At 38.1% G+C, this 21,554-nt stretch overlaps 1 protein-coding gene across 3 annotated transcripts in view; it reads right to left on the bottom strand.

The window, feature by feature from the left end:
* PAK1 (p21 (RAC1) activated kinase 1) overlaps positions 1-21,554 on the bottom strand; it is a 152,381-nt gene that overhangs the window by 129,341 nt on the left and 1,486 nt on the right. Inside the window, exon 2 of one of the 3 annotated variants that reach the window (XM_059930743.1) lies at positions 18,985-19,068. The exons of the other annotated variants lie outside the window; for them this stretch is intronic. The gene's annotated coding sequence lies outside the window, so the exon portion shown is untranslated. The remainder of the gene's footprint in view (positions 1-18,984; positions 19,069-21,554) is intronic. 3 annotated transcript variants of the gene reach the window in all.

Raw genomic sequence — 21,554 nt, 5'->3', positions numbered from 1 at the left:
TTCCTTCCTTCTTCGAACACCCTACATGTAAACATAGAAAAGGCCACAAGCTACCTAATAACACAACACTGGCACCTCCTCTAAGTGGCACATTTAATAACATGCCAAGTATGTCTAGGAGTGAAGAGTGTGTTCATGGCAGGGCCCTTCTTCCCACTGTTGGAGTCACAACACTTCTGTTCACTAGGTAATCTTCCTAGGTTGGGACATCAGCTCTGCTTCACTTACAGCAGACCAGGCTTATGACTTTAAATCCCATCAGATATAAACGATTTACAGTGACTCTTGACTATTTAATATTATAGACCAAAAAATGAAATTTAACCCCAGATGTAATTCTTCCATGCCAAGAAAACAGAAGAGGGCAAGAAGCAGGACCCAAGACTGGATAAATCACTTCCCTGTCTTAGTTTCTTTATATATAAAGTAAGGGAGAGAGTCCAAACCAATCCTAAACACCTTTCCCATTGTAACCTAATATGAATTTATAAATATTCTAAATTTAGAAAATGTGAAATGTGTAAAAAACAAAAAGTAGGAGGAAGAGGGCATAGTGTTACACATTAAAATGATCTCCCATAAGAAAATTCTAAAAAATGCCAAGGCAGAACATAAAATATGTATGGTCACATCACCCCCCAATACATAGTAGTTATAAAAGCAAAGAAAAAAATCTATAGCCCTGTGACAGCTGAAGTAAATAATTCACATAATTCCCTCAGGAAAAGACTGCTGAGGCAGAAAACCATTGCTCATGCAGTTAAACCAGAGCTGATCTGAATATGAATATGATCTGAATATGATCAGATCTGAAACAATTGGAAACTGTTTCCTGAAACCAGGAAATTGTCTTAAGAGGAAAGACAATCCTAAGGGAGCAAGCCTCCCTTTGACCTCGGAATAAAGTTCATACTGCTTTAGCTAAGTATCATCATTTTCAGTAAATATTTACTTATTAATACGCTAAACAATGAACTAAGTGCTTCCACATACTTTTGTTCATTTAATTCTCCCAACACTCCAGTAGTTATAGTCCCTATTTTACAGAAGAGGAGTTTGAAGCTCAAAGAGGTAAAAAGATGAGATGAGATGAGATGAGAACCCAATCTCTGACTCCAAGTTCAATGTACTTTCTACTTCATCACTATTATAATCTACCTCCTTCACTGTACAGGTCCCTCACACATCCCTTGTCTAGTCTGAAACCTCACAACAAGCTTGTGAGGCAGACATTCAAGATTCCTCATGAACTGATCCCTACTCACCTTTATAGTTTTGAAATGGATGCTACTGGCTAGCCAACATCCATTCCCCTCTTCTTCCCTCCCAATAGAGCCCTGATTTTTATCCAGTATTCATTCCTCAGTAGCCAATGTAACTAAGGCAGTTCTCAAATTTTAGCATATTGTCAGAGTCAAAAATCACCTGAAGAGCTTGTTAAAACACAGATTCCTGGGCCCCACACCCAGAGTTTTCGATTCAGTAGGTCTGATACCTGCCCCGAGAATTTGCATTTTTAACAAGTTCCCAAGTGACCACTTTTTGAAAACCACTGTCCTAAGGGAAAGCTGACCCCAAACCTAGCTCCAAGGGTAGGTCTTCATTCTACATCCAAACCAAATATAGTAGTAATCCCATTCTCCTTGCAGTGATTAGCCCAAGAACTCAGGCTTAACCAATTGGCATCTGGCACATCCCTTGAAACTCTTGTAGTTCAGGGATGGGTAAGTGGCCTAAGGTGGTCCAATTGCACTAAAGAGGAAATTTTGTCCATTTTGGGAGATGAAGTCAGTGTCTGTCTCTGTCTCTCTCTCTCTGCCTCTTTCTGCCTCTCTCCCTGTCTCCCTCCCTTTCCCCCTACCCCTCTGTCTATGTATCTATATCTCTCTCATCCACTGGTTAACAAAGAAACTTAGCCCCTCCAACTGTTTCTATCAATTTACCACCATGACGGAAGGCAGCTCGGGGATATAAGTAACACAATCTTTTACTTTTGTGTTGTTATAATTTTCAATTTATATAAATTTCAATATGATATAAGCCAAATTTGAGTCAGAATTGCTGCTTACAGAATTCCAAATGATATAGAATTTGGTAATAGAAGATGGTACAAGCCACCTGAATACTCTCTACAGTGGAATCTGTAAATTGGTTTGCTCAACACCTATTCTAACCCCTTTCTAGCTTTGAGTACTGCAGAGATTGGAAAGCAAAAAAAACCTGTATTTCCCAGACTCCCTTCTAAAAGTCATTTAGGTTCTGCTAATCAGATGCTCTCACACTAGATACTGATTTGTAACTATGTATTAGATGAGTGGAGAGACTGGGCACAGGACACCCCTTTTGCTGGAACAAACTGCAAGAGAGGCAGCATAGTTCTAGATCTAGCAGTTGTAGCAACAGCTGCCTGATTCTGCAGCTTCTAGATCATGGCAAAGACAGCAGCATCCTTGAGAACTTTATTCTTTGGTGCAGTTTGGAAAGTTTATTCCTGGAAGCTCAGCCCGGGTCCATTTCTTCTATTCTCCCAAAGACTCTTTCATCTCTCTGGTATCCTTTAATAAATCAATTTTCCTTGAACTTGCTAGAGTGGATTCTGTTACTTGCCCCACTAATAAGAACCCTGACCAGTAAACTGCCCTACACTAAAGATAACATATAATATTTGCCATCATGTTCACATAACAACTGACCCTTTCCTTCCTTGTCTTTGCATCAACTCTTCCCTCAGCGTGGAATGTCCTCCTTCACAATCATCCCATTTGCAAAAGTTGCCCACTTCCTCCATGAAGAGATTTACATAATGAGGAATTAATCACAGAAGAAAGGAAGAAAACCAACTTGACAGAGGAAGACTGAGCCCTGAAGAATGAGCAGTATGACGTCTGGCAGAGAAGGGGCAAGGAGGAAGGAGGGAGTGTTTCAAGTATAAAGAATAACATTCACAAAGGCAATAAAGTACCTCTTGCCACCAAGGACTGACCTTACAAATTCACAACGTCTTAGAGCTGGGAATGATGCTATAGCATATACTGAGTTTTGCTAAAAAATTAATGTTGAATACAAGTGATCTTTATAGTCAGTTGTCAGTAATTAATAAGCACTAATAACTGTGTACAAAAAACTATTACATTAGGAGCTATAGGGAAATTCCCAAAGCAGAGATCACAGTCTTCCACTCTTAAAGATTTCCAGTATAGAGAGAAACAAAGACATCTGAAAAGATCAAGGATACAACACAAATACTACAAAGACAAGTGCAAATTCATATAAACAACTGTAAAGAAAAAAGTTTCAAGTCAGTAGAGTATCTAATAAGAGGTGTTATTCAGAGAAAATTTTTCTAGAAAAATTCATTAATACACCAAATACTTACTAAGCATCTACTATATGCTAAAAATCATTTTATTTGCTGAGGAAACAGAGAAGCAAGCAGACAAGGTCCTTGCTTTTACAAGGCTTAAATTCTAACTGAAGAAGAATTAGGAACAAAGGTTTCAAGGACAGGGCTGTAAATTAAAGCACTGGTCATTAGGCTCATTTTCACTTCCCTATCCTGTAATATGGATAATTATGATAGCCAACATTTATTGAGCACTTGTTTTGTGCCAGAATCTGCTAAGTGCTTTACAATTATTACCTCATGTAATCCTGGTAACAAACCTATGAAGTAGGTGCTACTGTTAATACCACTTTAAGGATAAGGAAACTAAAACTACAGAGGTTAAGTAACTGCCCCCAGATCAGAGAGTCAGGAATTGGCAGGGCCATAGGATTCCAAGTTAGGTCAGTAGCAGAGGTTTTTAACTGCTACACAATATAGAGGACAAAATTATATTTATATGAGATAGAGCTTTGTTAAAATAGGAGGCATGGAACTGTTAATGTGGCATGAGGTTGACCATCTCTGAGGGTTTTTGTTTCCTTATGCCATAAAATGAGGGGTTAGATTCCCTAAGCAATGGTCACTTTCAGCTTCTGGTTCTACGGTTTCAAAAACAATGTCAAAAAGTTTTCAGGTGCCTAGTCCAGTTGTTGTTAGTGAAAAGGTACTTTGAAAGCTGACACTATACTGTTCTTATCCACCGGCTAAGACCCTGTGTTTCCATGCTTTCATTAAGGGGCATATTAGCATTATATTTATTGGCATAAACAGCTGTAGCATAAACCTCCTGCAGAAAAGAAGGCTGGCAGCACAGAGAACAAAGGGAGAGGCAAGAAAGCAATGATTGGCTGACCTGGATTCATCTAGGTCAGGCATGGCATTTGGTCCCTCTGCATTTCTAAATTCTCCTGAATGTGGATGCCCAGGCAGCAGCCCAAAGCCTTCCTCATTTCCATCTCAATCTCTAGGAATAATTACAATGAGAACAGAGCTATTGAGGCAGAGACCAGACTCTGAATATTAAAGTACACACTAGGCAGGAGCTAGCAAAAGGAAGAATAAGAGATGTTCTCTATTTGGACATAACAAAGTATACCAGTCAAACCCTACTCACTCACCTGCCATACAAACTCTGTACCAAACAGTACCTTTTTTTTTTTTTAGCCACACAGCGCGGTTTGTGGGATCTTAGCTCCCCTCCCCAAACAGTACCTTTTCAAGACAGTTTTCCAAATCTCTTCAATTACTGTTCACTTCTTCCTAACCCTTTGCTTTATTAGGTATCTCCTATGTGCCAGACTCTGAGCTAGGCCCCATAGGAATATAATGAATAATGCACAATCCCCAATGTCAGGGAAATAAATCTAATGGGGGACAAGTGCATACAAAGGGATTCTTATTATCTGGGTATAACTAATACCCAAAAATGCCACTTAAGTTAACTGATGAAGGACAAAACTACAATAAAATAAAATAAATAAAAAGTAGATGGGGCCTTTAATTTATCAAAATAAGTATAAAACAAAATTTTGTAATTTAACAAAATTTAAGCTATAATTGCCACTAAGGTAATTCTTAAACCAAAGAACATCGGTCATTTCACATTTGGCTTTCAGAACACGTTGACGAGAGGATCAGTTTTGTAAAAATATTCGGGAGCTTCACCAATTTTTGCCAAGGGTCTCTCTTAATCCTTTGTTACGCGAATCATTGTCCTCTGAATCTCCTATTATGACATTACTCACGTTAATTTTTCCTTCAATTTTAAACTGGTCTAATTTTACCTAATCCTCATTTGTCAATGACTTTTGTGTGTGTGGTTCAAGCCATTCTCCAATATCACTTTATTTAAAATTCATAGAATTCTTTATGTTTTGCAGAAATTTCAGTTTTCATTTTAGAATCTACTTGCATCATATTGTTAGATGTTAATTATCCTACCATTTGAAATGCACTTACTGCCAAGAAGAGTGAGGAGGACAGAGCCCAGTGGTGAGCAGGGAGGGATGTCTGAGTGGGGAGTAATTTTATAAGTGATCAGTTCCTATGGATAACAAATGAATATCTATATATCTAATTATAGTGCACAGGACCAAAAGAGTGCTATGGAAATTCAAAAAAGCTTAATAAATATTTGTTGAGTGAGTGGATAAATTATTTTATTCAATAATTCAACAAGCATTTATCAAGAGCCTAGTACATGCCAGACACTGTTCAAGATACTGAGTATACAGCAAGGAACAAAAAGTACTACCTGTCTTAGTCCATTTGGGCTGCTATAACAGAATACCATAGACTAGGTGGCTTACAAACAAAAGAAATTTACTTCTCACAGTTCTGGAGGCTAAGAAGTTCAAAATCAAAGCACCAGAAGATTCAGTGTCTGGTGAGAACCCTTTTCCTGGTTCATAGATAGCCATTTTCTCTCTCACATAGCAGAAGGGGAGAGGGAGCTCTCTAGGTCTATTTTATAAGGACACTATCCTTTTCATGACCACTATCCTTTTCATGACTTTCCACCCTCATGACCTAATCACCTCTCAAAGGCCCCACCACCAAATATTACCACTTTGGGCATTTGGATTTAATATATGAATTTGGGGGAGACATAAACATTTGGTCTATAGCATACCATCAAGGAATTTATAGTCATGAATGGGTGGATGAGGGCTGCAAGCCTACATGGAAGAAATGGCAGCCCAGTTGGATCTTGAAGAATGAAGAGCTTTAATAGCACAGAGGAAAAAGGAATTCCATGCTGAGGGAACAAAGTGATATAACATATGAAAGTGTAGTAAACTCAGTCTTTTTAGGGATGGATTTAGGGTCAAGAGAGATGAGGCTGAAGAAGTAGGTGGGGTCAAAGTGTAATGTTCCCTGAATAACAAACCAATTTACATGTTATCCTACCAGCAATGGGGATACACTGATAGCTTTTGAGAAAAACAGTAACAGGATCAGAAAAATTACTCCAGGCAGAATAATGGATGAATAAGAGGGCAGAAAGACTGGTGGCCAGCACTATGGAGAACAGTATGGAGGTTCCTCAAAAAACTAAAAATAGAGTTGCCATATGATCCAGCAATCCCACACCTAGGCATATATCCAGACAAAACTATAATCGCAAAGATACATGTACCCCTATGTTCACAGCAGCACTATTTCCAAGAGCCAAGACATGGAAACAACCTAAATGGCCGTCGACAGATGAATGGATAAAGAAGACGTGGAATATATATACACAATGAAATATTACTCAGCCGTAAAAAGAATGAAATAATGCCATTTGCAGCAACATGGATGGACCTAGAGATTATCATACTAATTGAAGTAAGTCAGAAAGAGAAAGACACATACCATATGATATCACTTATATGTGGACTCTAAAATATAACACAAATGAACTTATCTATGAAACAGAAACAGACTCACAGATATAGAGAACAGACTTGTGGTTGCCAAGGGAGAGAAGGGGTTGGGGGACGGATGGATTGGGAGTTTGGGATTAGCAGAGGCAAACTGTGATATACAGGATGGATAAACAACAGTGTCCTACTATATAGCACAGGGAACTATATTCAGTATCCTGTGATAAACCATAATGGAAAAGAATATGAAAATGAATATGTATATATATGTGTATAACTGAGTCACTTTGCTGTACAGCAGAAATTAATACATTGTAAATCAACTACACTTCAATAAAATTTTTAAAACTGAAAAAAACAAAACAAAACAAAAAGACTGGTGGCCAGGACACTAGTTAAGAGGTAATTTAAAAACCTAGAGACAAGATAATTATGGTCTAAACCAGAGCACAGAGGATAGAAAGATAAAAACAAATTTGGAAATAACTTCAGAGATAAAACTGACAAGGCTTGATAATTCTTGATAATGTGAGCTCATTCATTCAGCAAATATTTACAACACTTACTGTGGTCCTGGCACTGTACTAGGTGATGGGGTACAAAGGTGAACAAAAGAGATGATCTTTGACTCCATGGAGCTGAAAGGCTAGACATATAACAAACAGACAGGTACAAAATTACAGGTCATTATAAAAGCCATTACAGAAAATAACAAATACTGTAAGATGAAAATAGAGGGGATCTTCTTTAGATCAGATGGGTCCTGGCTCCCAGTAGATACCCAATATTTAGAAAGAAGAATATACTCAATTTTCTTAAAGAAGAAAAAGAGGGAGGCAGAGAAAAGCTAGACTTATGAAGAAGCCAGAAATGGAGAAAAGCATACCAGGGGAGAAGAACAGGTGTGAAGGCCCTGAGGCAAGAAAGACTTTCTCAAACTCTGTAGAAGGGGGTGGGGGGGGGGGGTGGCGGGGAAAAACAGTGCCAATCACTCTGAAGCACAGCCACTGAGGTGGAGAGTGGCACAAGATGAAGTTAGAGAAGCAAAAAACAAGGTCAGGTCACTCAAAAACTTAAAATCACGTTTAAGATTTTATATTGGGGAATTCCCTGGCAGTCCAGTGGTTAAGACTCGTCACTTTCACTGCCGTGGGCCCGGGTTCGATCTCTGGTTGTGGAACTAAGATGATACAAGCCACGTGGCACAGCCAAAAAAAAAAAGGAAGATTTTATATTTTCTCCTAAATAAAACAAAAAGCTTTTACAGGTTTCAAGCAAAGAACTCAGTTAAAAGATAGTCCAAGGTAGGAACTTCCCTGTTCCCTGGTGGTACAGTGGTTAAGAATCCACCTGTCGATGCAGGGGACACAGGTTCAATCCCTGGTCCGGGAAGATACCACATGCCTCGGAGCAACTAAGCCCGTGCGCCACAGCTACTGAGCCTGCACTCTAGAGTCCGCGAGCCATAACTACTGAGCCCGCCTGCTGCAACTACTGAAGCCCGCACGCCTAGAGCCCGTGCTCCGCAACAAGAGAAGCCACTGCAATGAGAAGTCCGTGCACTGCAACCAAGAGCAGCCCCCGCTCGCCGCAACTAGAGAAACACACAGCAACAAAGACCCAGTGCAGCCAAAAATAAGTTAATTATTTATTTTTTTTTAATTTTTTTTAAAAAGATAGTCCAAGGTAGAGATGATGGTAGTTTGGATTAGAGAAGTGACAACAGAAATGGAGAGAGGTAGATAGATTCAAGCAATACATAGGAAGTAAAATTAACAAGATAGGGAGTGGAGTTATCCATATGAAGGACAGGAGAGAAGGGTGTCAGGAGAGAAGGAGGTGTCAGGGATGAACCTTAAATTTCTGGTTTGAGCAACTAGAGAAACAAAGATGCCACTTACTAAGACAGTGATAACTGGGAGAGGACCAGGTTTGTGGAAAAAGACCAAGAACGCAGTTTAGAGTATATAAAGAAGATGTTGTAAGACCTCAAAGTGGAAATATCAAGTGGGCAATTGAATATATGAGTCTAGAGTTAAGGAGAGAGGTTTAGACTAGAGATATCTGGGGAAATACAGAAGTTGAGAGCATATATATAGTATTCAAAGGTAGGACAATGAATGAAATCAAGTAGAAAGAGAGTACAGTGTAAGAGAAGAGGATCTCTCCCTTGAGGAATTCCAACATTTGAAATCAACATTGTAGAAAAAGGCAACAAATTAAACTGAGGAATGGTCTGAGGTAGGAGGCAAACAAGGAAAGTGATATCACAGAAGGCAAAGCATATTTTAAAGAGGGAGTAATCAATAAAGGCAAATATACTGAGAGGTCCAGAAAGATAAGAATGAAAAGGAAATTCTGTGGCTGCTAACAACACAAAAAGAGAGCCATCCAAGCACTGTGAGCCTCTCAGTGAAAGAACAACACACCAACACCTATAAAGTGGCCATGCAAAAAAAAAAAAAAACCCACCTAGATTTGATCAAGCCCCTAGATACTAACTTACAAATAATGTATAGAACCAAGGAACTTGTTAAATTATAACAGGGAGATGCAAAATCCAGACAGTGAGAAACTTTATAGGACAACTGGTTTCTTCAACAAATAATCTGAAAGGGGGAAAAAAGAGATTGAGAGGGAATTTAGAGATTAAAGGAGACATAAAAGACATGTCAACCAATCTCTCTGTGTAGCCCTTATCTGTTTCAAACTGTTAAAGAAAAAAAACAAACAAAGAAAGAAAGAAAAGTATGACATTTGCACCACAACTGAACATTTTGATGATATTAAGGGATTATGGGAAGAGGAGTGGTGTATGTGTGGCTACGGTTTTGGGGTTGTTTGCTTTTTATTCTTTTTTTTTTTTTTTAAGTAGATTTGGCACCATAGGGGTCATTATGGGCCTTAGCACAAGCAGTTGTGATAAGGTGGGGGGATGGGGGTAGAAGCAGAGCGGAGTAGGCTGCCAAGGAAATGGGAGGTAAGGAATTAGAAGCAGAAGTTGTAAACAGCTATTTAAAGAAGACTAGTTTTGAAGGAAAGCAAAAATAGCGCTTAGCTGAAGGCTGACATGGGATCTCAGGAGCGCTTTTGTTTGGTGGAGAAGGGGAAAACTGTTTTCCTTTAAATAAAACATTTCAATGCTGCTTATGATAACTCAGTAAAAAGTAAAATGTAATGAGGTAGTGAAGTGAGGTTTCTAAGACAGGACCACAGGAAGGAATCTAAAAGCATATGAAGGATCAGGCCTTTCCTTGAAAGAGAATCATTTCCTTCATTGTGAAAAAAGGAGCGAAGGCAAAAATGGGTACAATCCAAGTAGATTCTCAGATTCAGAAGGAGGAATATAAAGCTTCTATTTTATTTGTGATAAATGAGACAAAGTGAGGGGTAGAAGAGAAGTGAAAGCACAAAAGAGAAAGTGACAGGTGGAGACTGAGGGGAGAATTGAAGATAACCCTGAAGAAAAGCAGCTATTTCCAGAGCTAGAAAATACAGGGGGGAAAAAATAGGCTTTTGGAAATGGGAAATAAGTCAGTTGAACAGACCAACTCCTGAAGAAATCATTAAAAGAAAGGCTGTGGTGGTATTCTCAGTTTGCAAATATTAAATCCTGTCAAGAGCCTATTAGGTCTTCATATCACTTGATTCAGTAATTCCACCTATGGGAATTTACTCTAAAGAAATAAACTCTGAAAGTAAAAAGCTGTATGTAGTGTTACGATAAAATTACGGTGTAATTTATTACAGGGAAAAAAACCCTAAATGATTGTGATGGCTAGTTTTATGTCAATTTGGCTAGGCTATAGTACCCAGTAGTTCAATTAAACACTAAACTAGGTGCTGCTGTGAAGGTATTTTATAGATACAGTAAACATCTACATTCAGTTGACTTTAAACAAGGGAGATTATCCTTCATAATCTGCGTAGGCTTCACCCAATCAGTTGAAAGACCTCAAGAGCAAAACTGAGGTTTCCCTGCTAAAGAATTCTACTGGTTCTGTTTCTCTGGTAGAACACTGACTGATACAATGGTATTAGGCAAATTATGGAATAGCATCTTAAATTTTATAATGAACACTACACAGTAATATGGGGGAAATGTTTATAAGTCAAGAAAAAAAAAGGCAAACAACAAATGTAGGTCTACATTGTGATTATAATTATGTAAATAGGTATGTTTACATACAAGAAAAAAGGAAACAAGAGTTTATTCATTTGACTGATGGAATTGTGCCTGAATTTTAAATTTATTAACAGTATTACAAAATAGTTTGTTAAATAGAGCTCTGTTATTTTTAATGGAATAAAGTTAGTAACATTGTATGTGTTAAGCCTTATTAGAATTGTGGCCCTATAAAGAAATTGATACTAACCTAAAAGAACTCTGCCAATTTTGAAATGTTGCCTGGGAGAGTACTAAAAAAAATTTTAAAAAGGAAACTTCTGGAAAGCAAATATGCCTAAAAGGGCCTTAATCCAATGCCATTTTTCAGTAACATTTAATTCTTCAACTCAAATAAAATGAAGAAAGACCCAGAATGGCAAAATAGCTGGTGATCAGCTTAAGAATTTTCCACATCCTTAGCTAGCACCAGGGCATGCATTCAACTTTGACTCAGGTCAGAGATATTTGTACTGGGCACCTAAATATTTAACACAGGGAGGTTTCTTCTCTCCTTGCCTCTCCCAACACCAGACAATTGAAAGGATTCTTGTATGTTAGCTAAACTTGAGTAAAGAAGTCATATGGACCTCAGTTTGAATGCTGGCTCCACTTTCATTCATTCAATCAAAAAACATTTATGGGGCTTCCCTGGTGGGGCAGTGGTTGAGAATCCACCTGCCAATGCAGGGGACACAGGTTCGAGCCCTGGTCCGGGAAGATCCCACGTGCCGTGGAGCGGCTGGCCTGTGCGCCACAACTACTGAGCCTGCGCACTAGAGCCCGTGAGCCACGACTTCTGAGCCTGCGCGCCTAGAGCCCATGCTTCTAAACAAGAGAAGCCACCGCAATGAGAAGCCCACACAGCACCACGAGAGTGGCCCCCACTCGCCGCAGCTAGATAAAGCCCGCACGCAGCAACGAAGACCCAACGCAGCCAAAAATAAAAATAAATAAATTTATTTTAAAAAATGTAAAAAAAAAATTTATGGAGTAGCTACTATATGTTAGGAACTGTGACTACAACGCAGAGCAAAAAAAAGATACTTTTATTTTAAGGAAAGGGGTACTATGTTAAAATTCTTTCTCTTTAAGGTGTCATGCCTTAAAGAAAAATGATTCTCTGGAGCATAGGGTCTAGTAGGGCAGACAGACATTAATCAAATAATGCCATAGAGTAGTGGGTAAGAGTATGAATGCTAAAGTGTTTAAGGGTGAAGTGTACTGACGTCTGCAACTTTTTTTGAAATGCTTCAAAATAAGATGGATTGATGAATAGATTAAGGGATGGATATTCAATAAAGCAAATATAGCAAAATATTATAGAACCTAAATGAGTATATTAGTGCTCACTAAACATACTCCCATCGCAATATTTTATTATAAATAATTTTTAAACATACAAAATAGTTGAAAGAAGTGTACTGCTTCAAGAGGAGTCAGCCTAAAGAAGAGATTTTTCTTTTTTAATTAAAAATTCAGACTTCCCTGGTGGTCCAGTGGTTAAGGCTCTGCACTTCCAATGCAGGGGGCATGGGTTTGATCCCTGGTTGGGGAACTAAGATCCCACGTGCCAAAAAAATTTAAAAAAAAAAAAAAAAGTTGAATAAAAAATTCAATCTTTGACGAAGAGTTCTACTTAGATACTATAGATATCCAGAGGCAATCTCAAAACCACTTAAAAACTTTGATTAGTCAATTTAATCAATTTACTCCTCAACATTTATTTGTTTGTTTGTTTTAGCTGACAATGATAGAGAACATTCTTCACTCAAGACACTATGCTAAAAGTGCTGGTTCATCTCCTCATTCTAGCACCAAGGGGTGGGGAGTGGTTTGGGCAGTCACTGTTTGCCTCTGTCTATAAAATCTGATTTATTCATCCCTTCTCAGTCTCTCAGGATTAACTAGGATACTGCACAGGGTAGCATCTTGAAAGGTCTCTTCCTACCACACCAGCTTCATCTCATACCATTCACTCTTGCTCCCTATGGCACATCAACCATAATGTCCTGTGTTTAGTTCCTCCATGTTGAGCTCAACCAGTGTTATCCAATAGAAATATAATGCAAGCCACTAACACAAGCTACATATGTAATCTTAAATTTTCCGGTAGCTATATTTTAAAAGTTAAAAAAGAAAAGCAAGTTAAATTAATTTGAAAATATATTTAACCCAATTTATCCAAATATTAACATTTCAACATATAATCAATATAAAAAGTTAATTACTTTAAATTCTTTTTTCAGTACTAAGCCTGAAATCTGGTGTGTATTTTACACTTATAGCACATCTGTATATGAACCAGCAACATTTCAAATGCTCAGTAACCCCACTGGCTAGTAGCTACCATACTGAACATCATAGCTCTAAACTTTTACCTACTTTCAGGGCCTTTGTGCACTTAAAATGTTCCCTCTGCCTGCAATGCTCTACACTCCATTCTCTGCATGACTAGTATCTACTTATCTCACATATCTTATTTTAAAAGTATCATCTCCTCTATGAGGCCTTCCTCTTAGCACTCCAAAATTCTCTACACTACTCTTTTATCTTCTGTAGGACTTATCAAAACCTGCAACTACTTATTTGCACATTTAATGCTTTTCTCTTTATTCCCCTCTGGAGTGTAAGCTTTATAAGAGCAAGGACAAGGACCATTTCTCTATTGCTTATGATTGTACCCCTAGTACTAAGCACATGCCTGGCACATAGGAAGCGATCAACAAATATCTGTAGACTAATTAAGGGATAGATAAATAGAAGCACTATAGAGATGCATTTGGTTTGTATGCATGTGGAAGTGTATATGTTTTGTCCCTACTCTACCAACCCACACATAAGAATATTCTCAGCAGCCATTCCCAAGTGGCCTGGGGCCTTAACAAAGTAGTCAACTTCAGACAACTTTCTGGCAACTGGCAATGGATAGAAACAACATGATTTTTGGAAAAAGAATGAACTGCAAAGAGCTTTTAACATTCTCCAAGGAACCAGGATTTTTTTTAAAGTCAAGGGAAAATGAAGGAAGTGCCACTGGTCAAGGCAGCACCCAAATGATCAGGAGCCAACACCAGATTTGGAGACAGATGATATGGATTAAAGATTCCAATTTGCAAACTCCCAGCTATGTTATCATGGACAAGCCACTTCTTTCCATCTGTAAAAATATGAGGACAGAATTAAATGAGATTGTATATGAAAGTGTTTTGAAAACAGTAAAGCCTAAATATATATTAATTGTCTCTAGGCTACTTAGGAAACGTGGACTTACAAAAGTGTATCATAATGAATTTTTCCCCTTTGCTCATCTAGTTTCTTGTTTTAAGTTACTTTGCAGATTACATATAGATAACTTCTTGAACTGACCAAGCAAAATGTACCCAGACACCAAACAAAAATATCAGACTCTGGACCGGCCAGGTAATTCCAGATGGGAAAATAATCTTAAATAGAAGAAAATGTTATAAAATAGTAATTCTTCAACAGGTGACTGGGGAACTAAGAGTCCCTCCAACTATACCAAGTCCCTCTCTGCCCACGCCCCAACCTGGAAATTTAAATTTTACTCCTCTAGCCCACTGAGAATTGTTTCCATAGTGAAATACTGTTACTGATGGACTATGGGGATAATGGCCTATTTTACTATGGAGTAAGGGTGAGGGCAGGGGAGAGAAGAAGATAGAAAAATTTTTTAAATAAATAAAAAAATTTAAAAACACTGTCATAAAATATTTGAACTAAGAAGCTGGCATCAAATTTAATACACCTAACAGGAGAAGCCACCGCAACGAGAGGCCCGCGCACCACAACGAAGACTGGCCCCCGCTCGCCGCAACTAGAGAAAGCCCATGCACAGCAACAAAGACCCAACGCAGCCAAAAATAAATAAATAAATTTATTTTTTAAAATAAATTTTAAAAAATTTAAAACATCTATGTGACAGCTAAGGAAAACGGAGGCTCAGGGTGGTTAAGCGACTTGCCGTAGTTACACAGTAATAATCATAAAAATGTCTTCAAATCCCAACTTGACCTCTCTGCTTCTAAATTTTCTAATCTGTAAAATGAGTATAAAACAGTATCTCTCTTATAGGATTATTCTGAGGAATAAATGAAAAACCAAATGTAAAATACTTGGCACTGTGAAAGTCCCCAGTAAAAGGTCAGTTGTAATGAGGCTGAGGATGCTGATTTGTTCCTGATGTCATTTATCCCCAACATACAATGAGGCTAGGGGGAGAAGGTGGCTGGAAAACAGGGAGATCACTATCTAAAACTCATTTTTAAAAAAGATTAGAAGGGTATAGATGAAACGCTATAATACTTACTATTGGTTATCTTTCTACAATAAAACTCTGATAGATTTGTTGTTGTCCTTGTTTTACCTTTTATTCTTCTGTATTCTCCATATTTTCTACAAGAATCACATATTACTTTCATAATAAAAGAAACATAAATGTATTTTAAAAACAAAAACAAGGGGGTTTGAGTAAAGACATTCAAATTGGAAGAGTGACTATCTGACGCTATTTTAGCTTGCTGGACCCTGGTTACCAACTCCTGGGGAAAAAAATCTATTTAAATGATTAAGGAAAATCCGAGAAAATGCCCACAGAATCTTAGAGCTAAAAGCACTTTTATAGGTCACTTAGTCCAAACTCCCAACTAATAGCCAACGTGAGTCAAGCACTTTACAGCTTATGAATTGCTATGCTTTTATCTATGGAGCTCACCTGATCCTCACAACACTATAAAAGTATAAGAGAGTTACAGTGTATTGGAAGAAGCACGAGCTCAAGAGTCAGAAGGACTGGTCCTCAAACCATAGCTGTGCTGTACAGCCTCAAGCAATTCAATTAACTTCTGTTTTCACTTCTATAAAATGACATAAAATAACTCCTGTCTTAGCTAACCCAGGGAGTTGTTGAAAGAATAAAGTGAGATAACATTAGTGAAAGTACTTTGTACACTATCCAAAAGGCCATTCATCATCATCCGAGCTTTGCTCTCCTGTCTGCTCTTACCACTCCCCACCTTGCACCCCATCCTCTAAGTGTACTAAACTACTCAGTGTTCCCCAAACATGCTCTCAAGCCTTCTAGCCCTCATACCTCTCTCTTTCAGGAAGGTCTTCCTTCTCCTTCTCTTTCTACCTCTCTCCCACTGTCTTGGTTAACCCCTGCTTATCTCTCAAAATCCAATTTAGGTGTCACTTCCATTGAGAAGGCTTGCCAGACCACCCCTATCTCAGGTGAAGTAGATGCCTTTCCTCTGTCTTCACATAGCACCAGTATATATATCCATGTGTCATTTTTTTCTCAATATAGTACAGTTGTCTACAGACATGTTTGTTTCTCAAATATAAACTTAAAGGTAGGGACAAGGTATCATCTATCTGTTTCTTCACAGCACATGACAATGCCTGAGGCTTAATATGTGTTTAGCAAATAAAGGGACTTTAGATGACAAACAGTTTTCATATAATAAGTACCAAAGACATTTATGCAAAATATTATAAGGCAGTACTTTTCAAACTTGGCTGCATATCAGAATCATCTATAACTTTTCAAGAATAGAGATTCCAAGAGATTTTGATTAAGTAGACCTGAGACAGAGCCCAGGCAACTGTATTTTTTTTCACATCTTCACAAGTAGTTCAAATGCATAGCCAAAATTAAAAACCACTGCTATACATAATTGCAGTCATAAAATTATAACAATTGTACCTAACATCTATATAACTTAACATCTTACAATTCATTTTCACATATGCTATTCATTTAATCTTCACAACAACCCTGTGAGTTAGGTATTATTTTTATTTTCCAAATGAAGAAACAGAGATTTAAATAAGTTAAGTGTCCAAGTAGGTCTTTGGCTAACTTCAAATTTAGTGCTCTTCCTTCTACATCTATCTCCTTTCCTAGAAAAATGATAAATAATATTGCCATAATATACAAAGTACTATGAGGCAAGGATTCAAATGAGAAAGCCATCAATCCCTTTGTGCAAATCAGGGAGAGAGAGAATAAGGAAAGCTAGGCCTTGAAGATATAGGCAGGCAGATGAGGGTGGAGGCCACATATATACTGTCACTGTCATTTATCATCCCAAGAGATTCAAAAGACAGAGTCTATAAAGGAGAAAAATGTCCTTGCAGCCTCAGTTAGTACTTACACAGTCTGAAAGGGAAAGGGACATTGGAGAGAACTGGAAGTAGAAAAGTGGAAGAAGAAAGCCCCATAAACAAGAATGAATTTCCCAATGCTGCCTGCAAATTACTACACCCTGACTCCATGAATAAGAGCCAAAACATAATGCACTTTTTATAATTAAGACTTAGATAAATTTTAGAGAATTAATCAATACCAAACAAAATCATATTTATGAGGGATCAATGAACCTCTGGTTCTTTCTTGACTTGTTACTACACTATTCCTAAAGAGGGGATAATCTGGAGGATCCTGGCACATAGAAGATTTCTCCCATCTCAAAGACTAGATGGGAGAGTGGAGGAAGTTATTTATGAGAGATAAAGCTTAACACTAAAGCAGAAAAATGTATTACATTATGTTAATAAATCTACATTGGCAAAGGAAAAATGAATATTCAGGCACAGGTGACTCAGAACACGGATAAAGTCTGATCTCTCAACTTCAGTAAAGAAGTGTTATCCTATAAGTCTGCAATATCATGACCATCTGGCAGAGTTTTATCAGCAATTATTTTTTGGGGGTTCAAACTGTGGACTTCAGTTGGGATTTCTTAGTGAGAAGAGGTTAGAGAGATTAGAAAGCAATCTAAAAGGACATTTCTAGTGCCCCAAAGTTTAGCCTGATAGAGTTTAAAAGGCAATATGACATAGTGGCAAAAATAAAGTACATTTAGATTCAAAAAAATGTAGTTTTAAACCAATATTTAGTCATTTGCTAATGATGCGCCTTTGAGCAAGCCAATGGAAATATCTATTTCACATGGCTGTTGTGAAGACTGAACAAAACCAGGGAAAGATGCTATTCTTTTTCCTAATGAATGATAAATATAAATCCATGTAAGTCTTTCTTCACCAGTCTTTCTATGCACAAAAAAAGAGAGCAGGCTAAATGAAGATAGATTTTAACTCTCACAGCAATATACTTAACAAAACATTCCTACACCTGCCATACAGAAAAATTAAAGCATCTGGGGTAATGAACATGCCACATAACTGCTGGTATCAGATGGATATAGAATGGAACTGAGGTTTGCCACTTACTTTCAACAAAAGCTTGAACAAGTTCCCTTTGCCAGTCTGAGTTTCAACCTCCTTATCCATGAAATAGAGATACCAACAATCTTCTTACATGCTTACTTTGAAGATTGGAAAAAATATCTCGCATAGTATCTGGTACATAACATTTGTTCAATAATGTAAGCTGCTGTTAATAAGTTTACCACCGCCTAACAACCAGCTAACAAATTATACTTTTCAAAAGTTTCTTTGTGTTCAATGTTTTTTCAGTTGCTTCATAGCTGTAAGCTAGTCATAGCAACTGTTACTAACCCTATTTTACAGTTAGGACAAAAGGCACAAAGATAAAATTACTTCCATAAGGTCATGCAGTAATATAGAGACTAAATTAAGGTCTCCTGACTTTCTCTGGGTTTCATTACCCCCCACCCCAAATTATAACATTAGTCCTTAGTAATTAAAATGAAACAGCATATTCTTTTTGATAAACTTAAACTTCCCTCTTTACTATTTAAAAAAAAAAAGTTTTTTCCCTACTTTCTAGTCATGATTTAGAAAGATAAAAAGGGGGGAAAGGAAAATTCATTAACAACAGAATTGAGAATTATCTCAAATTAGCAACTGCTGAGTCTACCTTGATTTTTGTTTTAGTTTTCCCCAGTAAAGCCACCGACCTCTTAATTAAAAGATTTTAAAGTCTGCTTATCAAAATGATGCTTGTTTGATAAACTATTCCAAAACTGAGAAAAAAAATTAGAAAGACAGCTTTGTCCCATCTTTATGAGTATGCATCACTTTATCCCTCTATTTAATTTCTTCATTTCCACACTTACCACATCATGTTGTAGTATCTTTAACTCCTTAAGGACTTGAGCCACATCCTATGTATATCTGAACATCCTGTCCAAGCATGGGACCTGGCATATGGTAGAGAAGGACTCAACAAGTGTTTACAAATAAATGAATCAACATATGAAGCCAATCTCCCAGAGGGAAGTTAGGAAAGAAGAAAACTGGATATGGTATCTTAGGGCTAATAAGAAACTGAAAGAAACAAAACATTTTAAGAGCTTCACAAGGAAGAGAAACCTTTGTGTGGAGTCAAACAGGCCCTTGTATGGCTTTAAGTATCACTAGAGAAAGACAAAAACCACAGGAGATCAGGAAGAGATAGTTTCAAGTTAAAAGGTTCAAAAATTAGGGTGCTTATTTAAACTTGCAAAACCACATGCAAGTTCCCAAGAAACAATCCTGGCCTAGGATATTTTAAGTGCAATTTTAAGGTCCTGGCTGAAAGAAAAAAAAAAAAAAAAAAAAATCCTCCAGGCTTTGGTGGAGAAAGACAGATGTAAAAGGAAAGAAAAGCTCAATCTAAAATAAATCCCCCAAAATGTTAGAATCCACTTGGCTTTGCATATTGGAGTGTGGTTCCTCTTCCTACTGAGAACTATTCTTGAATAAACCCCCAACGTAGCAGCTGGCAGTAAATGGGGTTAAATCATTTTTATATTATTCATTCAACAAATATTTGAGTGCCTGCTATATACAGTCACGATTCTAGGCCCTGGGATTAAAGCAGTAAATAAAACAAAATTCTCTGCTTTCAGGAAGCTTTCAATCAAGTGGCAAAAATAGATGATATGGAATGGAATGGAGTATAATAGAATAGGATAGGATGGAATGGAATGGAACAGAATGGAATAGATGGAATGGAATGTCAGGCAGTTTGTGCCATGGAAGAAAAAGGAGGGAGGGGGGTGGGGGGGAGGTGGCAAGGAGCTGGTCTTACCAAAAGCAGATCTTTTAACCCAGTGATTCTCAAACTTTAGCAAGTATCAGAATCACCTTGAGGACTTAAAGCAAATACCTGGAGTCCCCAACCCTAGTTTCTCATTTGTAGGTCTGGAATGGGACAAACAACTTGCAATTCTAACAAATTTCCAGACTGTATTGATGCTGCTGGTGCAGAGACCACACTTGGAGCTAATTATTCTAACCCACAGAATTAGGTAACCTCTAACTCATGGGTCTTGACTTGCTTCTTTATTCATACATTCATTTCAAACACTTATTCACTGCCAGAAACTTTGCTAGGCACTAGGACTAAACAGATCCTGCCCTCAAGAAATTCACAGGTTCATGGAAAAGATAGGCACAAACTCAAACATTTGCAATAAAGAGCTACAGAGACCTCCAAGAGTGGTCTGTACATGAGCCAGAGGGTGGAAGAGCAACTCATTCTATGGAGGTAATAGGAGGAGAAACTAAGGGACTGCTTCCCAGAGGTCCAGCAAGCACTTCTCCACAGGCAGGTACAGGGTGGCATTCCAGGCAGAAAGAACAGTACATGCAAAAGCAAAGATGAGAAGAGGGTGGCAGGGGAGTTATAGAAAGTGAGGCTGCAAAGGCTGGCAGTATTCTAATCTCTGAGAGCTTCTTACGTCAAAGTGTATAAAATTTTATCTTTAGGCAATGACTAGTCGGGGTGGGGATAAATCACTGGGTTTTGTTTTACAAAGATCTCTCTGGATACACAGTGCAGTCCTTTTAGAAAGAAAGCATTCCTTCCTCCAAACCTACCACAGGGCCTCATAACATGTGCTTAGTAAATGTATACTGAATTGAACTGAACAAGCTCTTTGTCAAGGGCTATTTTATAGATGAGAAGCAGGTCACCACCTTCCCTGAAGGACTCACTTTGGCCAGGACAAGACCTGAAAAACAGGTCCAGCAGCCTCAATTATTGCACACTACTCTCTGTACAACTGGAGTAGAGACTAGGGAAAGCCTTCATTGTTTACATGTCTACCTCACCCACTAGACTTTGAGCTCTTTGAAGACAGGGAGTGTCTTAATAGATTCTAAATCCGCATAGCCCTAGCAGGAGACCTGAAACACAGTAGCTCTCCAGACTCCAGTAATGTTGGGTAAATGAATGACTGAATAAGCAAATTTACCAGATAGACCCATGAGCTAACGTAGGTAAGCTTCAGCGAATGTTTCAGGGTCCATCATTCCAAAACCCTTTTTTAGAAGTACAGTTTCTAGTTGAGGTGAGGTGGATTTCATATGCACCTGATTTAGGATTTCCCAAATAGGAACAAAAAAATGTTACAAGTGCTGTGGTAGAAATCCTACCAGGCCTCTGAGGGACCCAATGAGAAAGTTTTGCCTGAGAGGAGTATGGGGGTGGATGCCAGCAAAGACTTCACACTGGGGGTGGGGGGATGCTTCAGTAGAGTCTTGAAAACTAAGTCGGTGGTAGACATCTGCCTGTTCTAGGGCACAAAAGCAAACTCCTGCAACTTTAAGACTGGAAGTCACCTGCTCAAGGTCACACAGGAAGTAGATGAAGTCATAAGGTAACACCAATGAGGAGGCATCTGTGTACTGCTGACTCCTG

This window comes from Balaenoptera ricei, chromosome 8, assembly GCF_028023285.1.
Source record: "Balaenoptera ricei isolate mBalRic1 chromosome 8, mBalRic1.hap2, whole genome shotgun sequence".
NCBI lineage: Eukaryota > Metazoa > Chordata > Mammalia > Artiodactyla > Balaenopteridae > Balaenoptera > Balaenoptera ricei.
This window is presented reverse-complemented; position numbering and strand designations above follow the sequence as displayed.